The 16,937-nt window shown below is 31.8% G+C and overlaps 1 protein-coding gene and 1 pseudogene across 6 annotated transcripts in view; one reads left to right on the forward strand and one right to left on the reverse strand.

The window, feature by feature from the left end:
• Positions 1-16,937, forward strand: part of NAALADL2 (N-acetylated alpha-linked acidic dipeptidase like 2) — a 1,088,713-nt gene that overhangs the window by 987,586 nt on the left and 84,190 nt on the right. The gene's annotated exons all lie outside the window — the stretch shown is intronic.
• On the reverse strand, positions 933-2,712 carry LOC120604619 (probable ATP-dependent RNA helicase DDX5; annotated as a pseudogene).

Genomic DNA, 16,937 nt, shown 5'->3' on the forward strand with positions numbered 1-16,937 from the left:
TTGTTAATATTTTATGAACATTATTTTAATAATCTTGATGTAAATATACAGTTGTAAAGTAGAGATGAGCAGAGGTAGATGATAGATAATATTTTATAAAGTAATTATTTGCATGTTATATTAAGAAAAGCATTATATTTAATTTTGATTCTTTATAAGATTTATCAGTTTCTGTAAGAGCCTGCAATAAAATTTGAAAACTTTTGGATTCATTACGCTCTTTTTTACTACTTGTTTCAATTTAAGATGGCATCCATTAAATCCCTGCTTGTAAGATGCCAAAATAACATACTTAGTACTCCTTTCACTGAACCCCAAACCTTGATAGCTAATATTTTTTTTTTGTAATTTATATTTCTAAGAATATATTTTGTTTTATTATAGTAACTTCCAACTGTTTGTTTATTAATTGAATTGGATCCAATGCTTAATACCAGCTTTTTTACCAAATTTGCTTATTTTTAAGTGCTATTTGAGTAATCTCTTATTTGGATAGAGTTCCATTTTACATTTTAACAGTAATTTTATCTTTTACATTTAAAAATACACTTCATTTAAGCAAACTTTACATGGCATCATATATATATAATAAAATACAATTTCTACTTAGTCTTCGTTTTTTTTTTCTTTGAAGGCCAGGCATTGCATTGAATTATTGTATTTTAAAACACTGTGTGACTACTTTTATAAAAAACTACCTGTATTTTATAGTACCTCCCCCCAAAAAAACACTAAAAATTGTTTCAGGAATATAGAAGTATATCCAATTTAAATAGCAAAAATTGAACTATAATACTGCTCACTGCAGTCATGTCTGCTTTTCTTAAATAACTATTTTGTGTGATAACATCGATATAAAGGGCAATTATGAAAAACAGACATCTACATATACTTCCAAAGCCTTACTGAGAATATGCAATTGGCACTAGATATCATTCACAGGTGCAGCCACAGTTCGCAGCATATGCATATGGCTGTTGGTTCATACTATGTGCATATTTGGAACATTAATTCCTTATTGCTGAAGTGCTATCATAACCATTCTGGTGTCTGTTGAATTACCAATCCTAAAATCAGTCTATATAACAACAGACACAAAATGACTTTCAAAGCACAGATGTAATTTGCAGTACTGTAAACACCATTTTGAGTTTTTGCCCCCAAATGTCTCTTAAGCAGATTTAAGTAACCTTTGTTATAATTTTCCCTGTATGTAAAGGTTTTAAATCCACCCCTTTTGTGTAAATATTGGGCTCTATGGTCATCCTTCATGCCTCCTCTACCCCTGGAATGACCTGAATGCCTGTCTTTGACTGCTGAAACAACTTGAGATTAATTGCCTGATTGGCTTCATGAAGCAGAGATAAAGTAACTTAAACTTGTTTTATGTTATTAGGTAGGAAGAAAGTATTGTAGTATTGTGAGCATATCTTCCAATTAGATGAGGACATATTTTACATCTTCTACATGTAGCCCTCTGAAAACCATATTAGTAACAATCATTATAACAAATTTTCTGTGTTTGAATTAATTTAGAACCCAGTGATTTTCCTGTTTACTCTTGTCTCCATGGATACTCATGAAAGTCTACTCTCTTCTCATTTCTCTGATAAGCTCATCATATCTTCTTCTGGTTTCTCAAAAACAATGGTTTTCTTTTCCTGTCACTCAAGACCCATTCTATTAGTTTCCATTAGGTTTTTCTTCCTTGCATATGTCATATATATCCACAATATGAAGAATATTGTTTTGTTGTTGTTGTTGTTGTTGTTGTTTGTTGTTGTTGTTGTTAGTTTTAGTATACTACTGTTTATATGAATATAATATTTTAGGAAGTCTTCAGCAAGCTGTTTTACTTCTTTTGGCCAAGTTGCACTCTACATTAGGGCTTGCCTACCAGATCTTAACTGATATATAATCTTGTATGGAGTAAATCTCATTTCAGGCATTCTGTATGCTTCATCCAGGAAAAAGTAGTTTGTTTTTCTCAGATTGATTTTCTCATGCACTAAAAGTCAATCTATCTTTCCGGTGTTGCAATACAGATTTCCAAATCTCTCTCCAAATTACATTTGTGGTCACTCGGGAGCATTTCCATAGATACAAGTTGACTATAAGCTATATGTTTTACAATATTCAGCAACTATTTGCTTTATCTGTACGTCAGTTCTTGAGTTGGCACCAGCTCCAAGAAAATAAGCTCATCCCCTCTCTTTCTCTAGAAATAGCTAATGATTGAATGCATCTGAGCTACTCCAATTATATCCAACCTGTTCAGAGCAAATGGAGATCCCTGAGCTTGAGCAATATTGGGTTCAATAAGTTTTATCTTGCAGATACATCCAGAACATTTACAGGGTAGTTTGTTTCATAGATGTTTCAGCTGGCTTTGGGTACTTATGACCTCTAATTTCCTTGCTTCTTTGATGTGCTTCCACTTCTGCTATTTCTAGCGAAAGTAATGTGTTCTTGATAGAAAGTCTTCTCAAATTTGAGAATCTCATCAAGATTCCTTTTCTTTTTAACTAGTTTCTCCCCAGAGTTTTTCATACTTATTTCTAGGTAGGGGCTGTTTTGACTTCCTCCTAATCAAGTTGCATCAATCCCTATATCCTGGGTTCAGTCTTGGTTATCCAAGCAAGCAAACATGATGTTAGTGGTATGATTGGTGAGGAGAAATCTGAAGAGACTCCAGTGTGATGACTCCCTGAAGGTGGCTTTAATAACAGTGAAGATTTGAAGGACTGGGTATGGTGATAGATAGCAGAAGAAAAGCAATGCCAAGAATTAAAGCTACATGACTAGAGACTTGTGGAAATAAACGAGGTTATTTTATTTTTTAAAAAAGGGTTTAAAAGTACTTTGATCTCTAAATTCTTTTACGCTAAAAAAAGCCTGCTTGTTGCCTTTAAAGATGAAGAACTACAGACTCTTATTAACACAATTATTATTAAATTATTAAATTTATTAAAATTTAATATGAATCTCGGATAGCTGACCAATGACATAATGGTGTGCATATGTGTGGTGGGGGTGGTTGTGCAAGTTTCACCTACAGCAAGGTCACTTGGATGGGGGTTAGATCTTAGAGAATCAGAAAGAACTTGTTATGATTTATCCTTCTTTTTCCATCTTTATAACCCCTCCAGGGATGCCCCCTCTAATTCTCTGGGAATTATAGTTTATTAAACTTGTGAACTTATTTTGCAAGTAATCAATAGAGTGTTTTGTAAACTCACAAATAGATATTTGAGATGACTTGTGTATTTTCAATAGCAAAAAGGCTGTGTGTTCAGAGGCAAAGTGAAGAGAAGGAGCAAGTTAATGAATTTAATTATTATAGACAGCCAATCTGAATAGTTCAAGTAAACATTATCTCTTCTTCAGTAGGAAATTTGTCTACTTGAATTACTCTGATAATTGCCTCAGTTCTCCACTACCTGAGTATGTGGTCTTCAGCTATCTACATATTCATAGTTAAATTAGACGTGACTGAAAGATCCTGTCTCTCAAAGAATTCATGAGGAAGTTGGAAAGTTCAAAGGGTTAGACAGAAGCTGGTAGCTGGGCCATTAGATAGCAAAATTACAATATTGTAGCTTTAATTAAAGAGTGTCATTCCTTCTAGGTTTCTGGGATTTTATTTGTTTGTTTGTTTTTTGGCTTCTTTGGGTCACTTAAAATGTATTATTTTATCATTAGAACTATAAAAATGTAAATCAGGGAACACAATATTCTGTTTAAACTTGATATTTGTTAAAATATAGGAGTGAAAAGAGTGGTTTATTGCCTTCACCAGCTCCCTGAATTCAGTGACATGCTTTGTGTACATATGACCTTGTCATATCATTCAACAGTAGAAAACACAACAGGAGCTGTAGAGGGAGAACTTCAGAATTAGCTCTAAGAGAGTTTTGTGCTAAAGACCTGCTATTATGGATATTAGTTGCTTTTGAAGGAAAGCGCTTGATAAAACACAATTTCTTTTAAAAAAAGAAGTGAGATTTGAAGTATAGGCTAATGGCCGATATATGAATGATTCTAAAGTTAAAAAAAAAAAATGTGGCAGTAAAGTGTGATTTTTATAATCTAAAGTCCACTTTCATTCCACTATCTTGTCTTTTTGGAAATGAACCTGAACATCATCTATAGTGTGGAATTGCTAGCGACTTATATCAGAGTATAAATATCTATCTGTATGTCATTGCATCACTGCTTGTTTTAACTTGAAGTTTAGATGTTAACGTCAAAATAAAAGGCCAAAGTGAAAGGCAAAAAGATCCAAAAGAATAGTTATTCAAGAGCACAGGTTAAGGCAGAACCGATTCAGGCAGAAACACAAATGAGGCTATTTTATTTTTTAAAAAAGGGTTTAAAAGTAATTTGATCTCTAAATTCTTGTATGAGGTGAAGGTGAGGGATATTTATGAAAAAGGGAAGGGGAATCATTACTTGAATAAAAGGGAGGAATTTCTATAGGTGCAGATAAACTAACATAGTGATGCTAATTCTAATGAACGTTTTTAATTTTCAGTCAGGTAGTCATATATCTGCTTCCTTGTCAGCTTTGCAAACATTGTTAATATAATTGATGTTTTAGACCCAGGTTGAAGGTTGTTTTGCCAGCATTCCCGGGTTTGAGGAGTAAAACAGCGTGTAAGGCAGTTCCTCTGGGATAACAGCTCCAACTCCATTTTGAAGTGGCTCAGTTCATATTATTATTATTATTTTTTTACAATTCTATAGTTCTTTTTAGCAATCTTAATTGGAATACCATAGTCCTGAGTCAAACCAATCAATATGAAATCTATTTTACCCGTGATAAGCAAATGACTAGCTCCATTAACATCAGCAACTGCTATGCCTGAGAAGTGAGGGAAAGCTGTATTTGCTAGTGATTTTCTTACCATGAAAATTGCCTATGTCATGCATTTTAGAGACTCAATTTGAGCAAATATTTCTCAGTAAAAAGTATAATAAATAAGCAGAAACAGAATTTGGAACTTGAGCTCAGATAAGTCAAGATAGTATAGTAAAAAATCGAGTTGATAGGAGGGAAAGGTGAGGAAAGAAAGGATGACTGGATGACTTCACACAAATTTTCACCTGCTTAAAAAAAAAATGGTGAGAATAAAAGATTCTCCTTACCTTTGGATGAAATTGTGATCACTGGTACCAAATCTTTAAGAACTTCAAAAAGCTCAGAAGTGCCCTGAGGTTTATAGCAATTGCTTTGAGGTGTTAGAAGTTTAGAGGTATATTAACCTTAACATCACATTTCAGGAAAGCCCTGTTCTTTGATAGTTTAGTATCTTTAAAATGCTTTTTTATCATTACATGCTAAAAAATGTACTATGGTGATTTTGACTGCATAAGAAATGTCCAGTGTTTCAGTAAATAAATTTTTGTTTTATATATGTGAGCCTCTAAAGGAATATGTCTGTGCTTTCCATTTGTTTGTTTGTTTGTTTGTTTGTTTTGTGGGGGAGGAAGAAATTTCCCTCTACCCCTCAAGATTTTTTTAAGCTGGTTGAATAATTAAATCTACATGAGATAGATTAACAAGAGAAAATAATCAAATTTAATTACATACATATATAGGGAAAACCTACATATATGACATTCAGAGACCCCGCATGAGAGGCTCAGGGACAGAAAGGTAAAATGAGGTATATGTGACATTCTGAGGTAAGGATGAGGTAAGGCATCTTGGGGCTTCAGTGGGGAGAAAAGTCATTCACAGGATGATAAGAAGAGCAGATATTCAATAATTCAAAGTTTGCCCTGTCCTATAGATAGATCATAAAAATTGTTTCTGGTGATAACACTTATTATGGGCAAGGCCCCCAATTTAAATTCTTTAACACAGAGGTAAAAGTTTCTTTTGAACTTGTAGGATCACAATTGCTTTAAGCTCAAAATAATCTGCATTCCAAACAGGCACATTTTGGAAAGGCCTGTTCTGAACCCCTTCAATCTATTGTAGATACTGTGCTAGATCTTGAAGATTCAAAAACGATCTTTTCTTGAGGAACTCATGGCCCAGTGCCAGTGATTATATATATAATTATTATATATATATATATATATATATAATATGTATATTATATATATATCACTAGTAAAGGTTTATATTATGTTAATGAAAAAAATTATTTATTTATTTGTTTGATTTCTCAAAATAACAATTGTTGGCACTAACCTTGTGCTGGACAACGTTATATGCTTCACATATTTGACTTCATTTAATCTTCACAAAACTCTTATGAGGTAGATATAGCTATTATCCCCATATTACAAATAAGAAATCTGAGGTTAAAAATGGTTGTAATTCTGAGCCAAAGCCACACTGCTAGTGAATGCCCAAGCCTGGATTCACATCCAGGCCTATTAGATTCCAGAACCAAATTTATCTTTTTATTTTTTTATTTTTTTTCAATTACAGTTGACATACAATATTATATTAGTTTCAACATAGATATTTATATAACTTACAGAATGATTACCTCAATAAATCTAGTGGCCATCTAACACCATACACAATTACAATATTTTTAACTATATTCTCTATGCTATACTTGACATCCTCATGACTGTTTTATAATTGCCAATTTGTATTTCTTAATCCCTTCACCTTTTTCGCCCAACTATGCAATTACTTTCCCATCTGGCAACAATCAGTTTGTTATGAGTGTCTGTTTTGTTTGTTTATTTAGTTTTTTTAGATTTCACTTATAAGCGAAATCACATAATATTTTTCTCTGCCTAACTTATCTCACTTAGCATAATACCCTCTCGGTATATCCATGTTGTCGCAAATGGAGAAATTTCATTCTTTTTTATGCTAAGTAATATTCCATTGTATATATGTACCACCTCTTCTTTATTCATTTGCTTATTGATGGACACTGTTTGCATTAATATCTTAGTTATGTGTGTATAAATAATGCAGCAATGAACAAAGGGGTGCATTTATGTCTTTTCGAATTAGTGTTTTAGATTTCTTTGGATAAATACCCAGAAGAGGCATTGCTAGATCATATGGTAATTCTATTTTTAATTTTTTGAGGAAGCTCCATACTGTTTTCCATAGTGGCTGTGCCAATTTACAATCCCACCAACCATACATGAGGGATTCTTTTTCTCTACATCCTCACCAACACTTGTTGTTTGTTGATTTCTTCATGATAGCCATTCTGACAGATGTGAGGTGATAGTTCGTTGTAGTTTTAATTTGAATTTCCCTTATGATTAGTAATGTTGAGTATCTTTTCATATATCTGCTGGCCACTTGTAAGTCTTCTTTGGAGAAATGTATATTCAGATCCTGTACCCATTTTTTAAAATCAGATTTTTTTGTTGTTGTTAAGTTGCATGAGTTCCTTATATATTTTAGATATTAACCCTTTACCAAATGTATCATTGGCAAATATTTGACTATACTAAAAGGCTATCGTAATTTAAACAGTGTGATACTGGCATAAAAATAGATATATAGATCAGTGGAACAGAACAGAGAACTGAGAAATGAACCCATACCTATATGGTCATATTAATATGACAAAGGAGGCAAGAATATACAATAGGGTAAAAACAATCTCTTCAATAAATGGTGTTGAAAAAACTGGACAGACACATTCAAAAGAATAAAACTCGATCACTTTCTTACACCATATATAAGAATAAACTCCAAATGTATTAAAGACTTAAGGATAAGACCTGAAACCATAAAACTCCCCAAAGAAAACATAGGCAGGAAACTCTTTGACATTGCTCTTAGCAATATTTTTTGGGGGGGTATCTCTCTTTGGGCGAGGAAACAGAAGAAAAAATAAACAAATGGAACTTCAACAAACTAAAGAGTTTTTGCACAGCAAAGAAAAGCATTAACAAAATGAAAATAAACCTACTGAACAGCAGAACTAAGTTCTGACTCACAAGCTTGTTTCTGTTCTACATAAGAATTGTGTTACATAATATGCAAGTATCAGTGAAAATTCGATAATGAACATCCTTTAAAATTGTTATATAAATTTATTTTTCATTCTCAATTTTTATTTTCTGCTTTTATGTTTTATTGGTATGCTATATCACAATAAATTTGAGAATTGTTTGTTTACAGTATTTAAAAGTAGAAACCAAATTATTAACAAAATAAGTATAATTTATAATCTGAAGATTGTGTATTTATTATGACTCATAGAAATCTCCTTTATTATATTTTTCAGAATATTTCTAATTTTATGAAATAATTAGTTTAGTTCAAGCCACTACTATACTTTCTAAATGTTAGAATTTAAATATGATAGTTTTAATACCATAATAAGCTGATAAGTGATCTACAATAAGATATTTTCTTGTCCATAACTTGTACATACTTTTATTTTAAAGTCTTAAAGCCATGCTCATACATTCGTATGGTTTTTTAGATTGTTCTAAAAGAAGTATTATAAAATATTTGATACTTTTTTTTCATAATGACTCTATTTTCATTATTTGATACCTTTATTCCAAACATACGACAACGAGTAAAACGTTAAAATACATAATTAAAAGAGTCATATCGATGCATTGACAATGAGGAGTTCATTTCCCAAGCAATGTAAATATCTTAATGTGACGCTCTTAAATGGGATCAAAACCCTATTCAAGGCATGTGTTGTATTCTGCTGCAAGTGAAATTAGGTTTAAAAAAACAAATCTTATCAATTTCTGTGTGTAATTGTAGCTTTCCATAAACTGTAAGCCTAAAGAAGTTAGGAATTGAACCAAATTGTCCATTGGCTTAGAGGCTGAATCTTTCCAAGACTGATTTTCCCAATAGCTTCTTGTGTTAAAAGTTCCAAAACGTCATTATCACTTCGGATCAGATTTATTTGGCACCAACCATAATACCACTGGAAAGAGAAAAATCATCACAAGGAGAAAATAATTAAACAAAAACTTTTCATTCAAGTAAACTTCAACCTAGAAACCCAGTTTCCAAATAAAAGGAAATATAATTTTTAATATAATTTTTTATTGGGAAAAAGGCAGCTAAAACACATTTAGAATATAAATTCTCTTTTGAAAAAATGTTATGTAACTTTATAATACATGTTTATTCAAGTTCAGATAATAGATTAAAAGTATATAAATAGGAAAAGAAAGTACTTATGAAACCTAGAAATAAAAATATAGTCATTGAAATATAAAAAATGCAATAGGTTATGCATTTGACTAGACACTTACAGAAAGAACTAATGAATTTGAAGTTAGCACTGAGGAATTAAAATCTAGAATATAGCATGAGATGAAGACATAATAAATATAATAGAGCAGTTACAGTAGACTATAAAATAGATTGCCAAATTTTTAATATCTACTTAAAACAAGTTCCAGAAGATAGTGGAGATAATGGCAGGAATTTAGTCTTGAAATAGGACACAAAAATAATAAAAGTGATCTTTTTAAAATCAATGCATAAGCAGTTAAAGAATTTTGTTTAGTCAGCGTATATTATTTTTAGTTTGCCTTTTTTTTTTCATTTTTATGGGTTTATTTATATCTGTCTGTGAACTAAAGGAGTAGAATTAGAAATGCATTGATTTGTATGTCTGTGATTTTCAATTGCTTGTTATAACTCTTATCCTTAAAATTCCCTTATCCTATTATGCGAAAAAAATATACAGTTTACTTAGTCTATGTGATATTACTGTATAAGGTGAATATGTAATGCCCCTAAGGAAACCCATAACAAAATCAAAATGAGAGATCTCAAAGAAAATCAATATAAAAATCAACAAACTGTGTATAATCTCTCTGTGTTGGCTGAAATACAGCTAGATAGAATGATGATAGGAATCCCAGAGAATTATGAGAGGTTATTAGGTCTCTAGAAAGCAAAACTAAAAGTATGAAGTATAACCAATGGCTATGTCTACATAGCCCAATATTTTCAAAGGAAACCTAATAACTTAATAACTTATCAGTGATTCATATTGAATGCTCATTTAGCAGAAAAAGAATATTAAGATCTTTAATATATAGATATACAAATATTTTTATAAAGGCTGATTTACTTAAATATATATTTTATAAATTTATTTATATTCCATATGTATGTGTATATATATCTAGATATGTATCTATATCTCTAGCTAGCTATAGTTCTATGTATATATCTATATTTATACCTGTATCTATATTTTTATTTATATATATAAAGAGATTTATTATAAGGAATTAGCTCACATAATTATGGATGGAGACAAATCCTGGATCTTTTGGGTGAGTTGTCAGCAAGGTAGAGACACAGGAAAATTGATTGTTTAGCTCCAGTCTGAGTCTGGAGGCCTGAGACCCACGAGAGCTGATGGTGGAGTTCCCATTTGAAGGGCAGCTGACTTCAGACCAGAAAGAGCCAGTGCTTCAGTTCAAGTGTGAAAGCAAGAGAAAAAGCTGATGTTCCAGGGCAGAGGCATTCAGACAGAAAAAAATTCTCTCTTACTGAAAATCAGACAGACTTTTTCTCCCAATCAGACCTGGAACCGATTGACTGAGGCCCACAGACATTAGGAAGGGCAATTTGTTTTGCTCAGCCTGCCAATTTAAATGTTAATCTTATTCAAAATCCCCCTCGTAGACACACCCAGCAAATATATGGTAACCCTGAGGCCCAGTTGAGACAAAATTAACTATCCCAGTGGGTAAACAAATAATTCTCCTAACCACCATTTCTTTATTTCTTGGACTTAACTGCTTTTCATCTACAAGATTGTGTCCCATTGTTCTTAGATGTTTAATGATACTTTCTTTATGAATTTTATTAAAGGCTGAATAAAAAATATCTTAGCACTTTCATGGTATAATAAGATTAGTAGCTATGGAGATTAGATGATGGCTAACCACTACAAAAGCAACAATAAAGAAAATTAATAATTAGGGTTATATACATTATTTAATTATGAAGGATATTAACAGGTTATTAAAGAATAACTGCATATCTTAATTCCAGGTTTGAATATAGACCATCTTATAAAATATAAAAGAAGCCCTGATCAAATTTACTTCCAGCCTTCAAAAAATTTCCATTTACAAATGGACAGTAAATGTTCAAACATTTAAAGGCAAGCAGATAATTAGATCTAATAGTAAGCAAGTGAAGAGATTTTCAATTAACCTAGGTTTTAATGAAACTCCCCTGCTATGACAATTAGTGGATATTTGCATATAAATGCATTAAATACAATTTTAAATAAAATATTAAAAGTCCTACTTTGATTAAATAATATAATTATATATTAACTTTAGATTATTTACTTTATGAAGATTTATATAACAAACATGTTACATGACTGCCCCAGTCATGTTTATTCCTTAAAAAAATTAGTTTTCGGTTGGGGGCTGGGAGAATGGGGTGAAGAGTTGAAGAAGTACAAATTAGTAGTTGATAATTGGGCACAGGGATGGTGAGCACAACAGAGGGAATGCAGTTAGCATTAATATATTGGCTAGGTGGAGGACCAGGGGAGGGAGGGAGCAAACTATATAGTTTTATGAACTCTATAAATGTCTAACCAATGTACTGTATACATGAAACTAATTTAAATTTAAAAAAAAAATAATTTTCTTTAAAAAATCAGGTTTTTCATGACTATTTGTAAAATATATAATTTTTAAACATATCTTTATATGAAGGATGTCCAATGTTAGAGAAAAACCATAATAAAACAAGTGGGCCAAACTGCTATAACCCATGGTGTTTACTGTGAACACATTCTCTTCTATATTTTCTTCACATAATTGTATTTAATCTCATTCTATGCATTTAAACTTATTATTCTCATTTTCCTATGAAGAAATCAAATATTAGAGTTTGAGTAACTTGTCTAAGTTACAAAATTATGGGGTGGCAAAGCCAGAATTTGAATCTCATTCTACATAAATGACTTGTTCTAAAACAGGAAAAACTTTCTTTAACAAACTCCTAAATAGTGGCAAATTGGTATCTTTAAGTGATTAATCTGACTCTGACAACAATAACAAGTAAATTTAGAATAAAAAAGTAATTGTAATTTGGTAAATAAAACAGATAATTACTTATCAAATAAGTAATTTAGTAAATAAAGCAGATGATGAAATTGGGTATTGGAAATTCAACCTTTGAAAGTGAAATATAATTATAAATTAATAAAATAACTTCATTTATAAATTACGAAGGCATTTTCAATGTAGCATGTTCCAAAAATGTTTTGAGTAATATCAGTATTTTCTAGAATGGTAAACTGTACTTTGAAGAATGATAGTGATGTGGTTGTAAAATATCTAGTGATTTATAAAAGCAAGAATAACCTTATTAATCTATGGTCACTGATCATAGATTCTTCTAGTTATATTTTTTCTTCAGTTTGTTCCATTTACACTACATATTTATTGATGATGAGATTTTGATAATGATGATGATGATGTAAGTTCAATACAAGAAGTAATGAGCTATGTCTATTCACTATTCTAAGTGTTGTATCTGTATTAACATTTTTAATCTGATAACATATCTTTGATCCAGAAAGATCAAATGTATTATTACTAATATTCATTAAATTTTTTACTCTTTATGCATATCTTTATGAGTTTCATAAATTCTGAAGAGAACATATAACAGTTTACATAGTAGCCCCACCTAATCTTCTTAATAACATTTGAGGTAGAAAAGTCAGAAATCATTATGGACTGGTCCTGGATTATGGTCTAGTAAGGAACAGAATCAGAACATCTGGTCCAAAGCTTATACTCTTTTCAAGCCTGTTTGTTATATAACTGAAGAGTAGGAAAAGTTCTCAAAGCACAAATTAGTATTCTGCATGTTTAGGAATCCTAAAGTTAAGATCCTATATGAAAGCTCTGTGATGTAGAACAAAATAACTTTATAATTATGAAGACTCTTTGGGTTCTTTAGGATGAGAAATTAATAAATACTTGTTGAGGCTATAAGGTAATCTAAATAGTTTTTCTATGTATTTTCTCAATATATATCAACATTTTTATAAGAAATGAGACCATATTGAGAGGTTAACTGTATTTTTGTGTTAAAAATAGCAAGGTTGTGGAGTAATATTGTAGAACCTATGTCAACATGTTGTCGAGAGCTTAGCTTAAATGGGAGAGACAGAGCTAAACTATCTATCAAGTGTGGAAGTAACCAATTAAAAAAAAAAAAACAAGCTAAAAATGGAAGACTTGAGTCTTTAATCATTTACTGCGATGATATAAGCAAGAGTTGAAAACCAGAGAGAGCTTTGGCTCCCCTGTTCTATTTTCTGCCATGGAAAGATGCACTAGTCAAGTGTCGGGAGGATCAGCACAGATGTGGGGCATGGGCTTACTGTTGCAGGAGTACAGAACAAAAGGCTCGGATAGTTTTATGCACCTGGGGTATAGAAGAGGGTAAGGAGAAAGGGCTAGAAATGGTAAATTCTGAACACTTAGAGCAAGGAAGTGTCCTTAAGTTACATTTTTCTCCGCTGCATTCACCTCAGTCCCTCCAATGAGACCTTAGCAAAGATTACGGAAGAGGACCTGTGACAAAACTTCTGGTAAAGAAGACTGAGAATGAAGGCACTGAGGCTCAAAATGCAAATAGCAAAGAGCCTGGTTGACAAGGGTGCCTGAGTCCCCTTCAGCGAGTGACTCCTTCAGCAACTGCAGCTCACTGGCTGTGCACAAAGTCCCATGTGAATGGGGCAGCTTCCCCCATGAGGCCTGACAGATAATGCTTTTTCAATTGCCTATGGTCAGTCCTGAATAACCACACAATGTTTTTTTAACCAGGAACCAGACTCCTCACATGTGACTGTATGGTTAGTCAAACTGTACCTACCACATAGTTATCTGGTAAATGCAGGATTATTCTTTTCAGACACTGCGAATATTCCTAATGAATGCTTCCGCAAATTATTGCAATTTGCAGGATAAATTGACTTAAATGTTTCTTTTTTTTTTTCTTGATGAGGAAAGTTGTATTGATCCTTGATATTTAGAGAATTGTCATTCTGACATTTGTATTCTTACTCTAGCCTTTTTCAAAATCTCCACAAGCTTCAGTCTAAAAGAACCTGTGACTTTGAAATGTCCTTTTACTCAGTGGGCATTATTAGCTAAATTCCAAGAGTATTTACACTTTTTTCTATTACATTTAGCTCCCTTTTCTCTTTCCAATTCTAAATTATATCTTTGGAATTATTATCAACTGAAATTAATTGCATTATTAAACAAATATATTGAAATACCCTTCAAAACAGTTCAGGGATTTAGTAATATTTCCTGCACTGAGAATTATGCTTAGGAGAAATTTTAGTATGTACACAAAATACATAGAGGATCTAGACTTAGTGACTATATAAATAAGCAGAGAAAGTTTGGTTCTGTAGTCCTTCATGGAACCTGAGAGAATTTTTATTCCAGAATTCGTACTGTGACTTGTGGGTCAGTTATATCTGGGCCAAATTAAAAATGTGACTGTAAATGTAAAAGGTAAAACACAGAACAGGAGTATCGTGGCTTTAGAGGGATAAAGGAAGTAGAGGAAAATATCTAGGACTTTCCTCCTACCAGTTACTGCAGGTAAAATGACAAATCTTGGGAGGAAATGATCTAATAAGTTTGAGGCAAACACCAAATGGAGGGACTGAATTTAACTTGTTGAAAATGTGAAATAGAAAATACCACATGAGGTCTTGAGAAGGGTAAGATTTCACAGCTGAATAACTTCAGGTACCCTAACCTATAATACCTAATGACCTAAATTGGGTCAAAGATACAGAACTCAGAACATAAGCATTACTTTTCTCTGAATTATTTAACAGCATGTTAGAGCTATATAGTTCTATATCTGTATCTCTTTCTTTATCCCAATGAAGAATGCAGTTTCCATGGAAGATTTTTAATTTAGCTTCCTGGGTCTCACTTCAGACCTACTCCAATGTCTTAGAAGCATTTCTCTCTTTCTCTCTTAATTTTTAGGTTATTCTAAAATGAAACTCTTGCTTGTCTAGAGTATATATAATTTCTGTCTCTATAGAGTTGCACATCTTATGAAATTATTAATTTGATAGTTAAAGATGTTACTGAAGTTCTCATTCTTTTGTAATTATTTTTTTCAATTCATATTGGGTATTTTAGGTTTAAAATCTTTCTATTTCCCTCTTACTTGTCAATTTTCATATCATTAATTTACATCTGTTTCCTAATTGTATAGACTAATGCCTATAGGAAACATAAAAATAATAATGCTGATACTAAACGTTTTGACCTATTTCTGATTTCATTGTGAATGCCTTTAGTATACCCTCTTTATACATTTTACTGTTTGCTAATATGCTAGACTTTTTGCAATAACATCCATAAATTAGAATGGCTTGCATTTTTATAGTACAGTCTTTTTAAAGTTTAAGGTCAATATCAAACTTGTATCATAAAAATAATTGAGAATTTTTTTTTGTATATGCTCTAAAACAGATAATCAATATTAGATTTTCTGCTATTTAAAGGATATAGCTCGTGCATTTCAAGGCAAACCCTGCATCTTTAGGAATTATATTTTTCTGCTACTTTGAAATATGATGCTCCTGGGTCTTTTACTACTCTTCTTAGTTCTTTTCTCATTTATTTTTGTGTCATTTCTGTCTGATCTCAGGTTTGGTTGCCATCTATGAATGTTTAGAATCTTAAATTTAATCTGTTTCTATGATTTTTTGAAAATGATGTTTGTTGAGTTTTTGTTTGCTTGTTTTTCCTTATCACTACATTTCTGTGATGTGCAGAACTTAATGTGAAAATTTGCTATGTTCATATGGGGTTTTCCTTGTTTTTATACTTGTAGGTCTCTTAAAACTATAGATTATTCTGACTTGCATCTTAAATGACGTAGAACTAGGGGCCTAGAAGTGAAAGTTTACCAGAATACAACTTAATTTTCTTTGTTTATAAATGAATTTTTGATAAACCATGGAATTCCGTAGTGGACACTGTGATCATCTCTTTAATATTATTGTAGCTCTCACCCATTGTGTGGCAATCCTGAGTTTTCTATGGACTGATCTCACAATTTATTTTTGCTATGATCTAATTGGTCTGAAATAGTGAAAGTATGGCATTATCCTGGCCACAGTGATTTTTTTCTTTTTTAAAAAAACTGTAACCCATATAGGTATAACCAAATTTTTATTTGTGGTTAGGAATCCAATGGTGGAGAAGGAAAAACTACAACTCTCTGGATTTGTATCTAGAAAGTTTTCAGCCACCTTGAAGCTAGGAGAAAAATTTAGGCTGAAGATGAAGCTAGGAAATTGGAGAAAAAAATGAAAATATGGGAGAAAAAAATAAGTCTTTGGTGTCATTATTGAACTATGAGAACAAAATAAAACCGAAATTTCCTTTTTTCCTGAGTTTTTCATTAATATTTACTAGTAACTCTTATTTAAATAAGCTTGTTTCAGGAAAGGCACAAAACTAGAAGCAGTCCAAAAGATCTCCTCAATTCTGAAACCAAATAAAAATTTGGAGGTCTCAATTTTCCTTTACCTCTAATATTAATTACATTTGGGAGTCCCCAAGACCAATCTCAAATTTAATAATTTACTAGAAAATTCATGGAACTCTCAAAAAACTGTTATACTCAGTTATAATTTATTACAATGAAAGGATGCAGATTAAAATCAACCAAGGGAATAGAGGCACGGAGCAGATTCCAGATTTCCAAGTGTAAAACTTCCTATTGTCCTCTTCTACTGGAATCATGGAGAGTGCTACTTTCTCAGCCATGATGTATGAAAATGCTCATGGAGTATTGCCAACCAGGAAGGCTCATCTAAGCCTTGATATCCAGAGATTTTATTGAGGATCCATTATGCAGACATGGTAGACTGCCCTTGTGGTTGATATCTCCCTCTAGAGGTAAA

This window comes from Pteropus medius, unplaced genomic scaffold (genome assembly GCF_902729225.1).
Source record: "Pteropus medius unplaced genomic scaffold, Ma_sr-lr_union100, whole genome shotgun sequence".
Lineage (NCBI taxonomy): Eukaryota > Metazoa > Chordata > Mammalia > Chiroptera > Pteropodidae > Pteropus > Pteropus medius.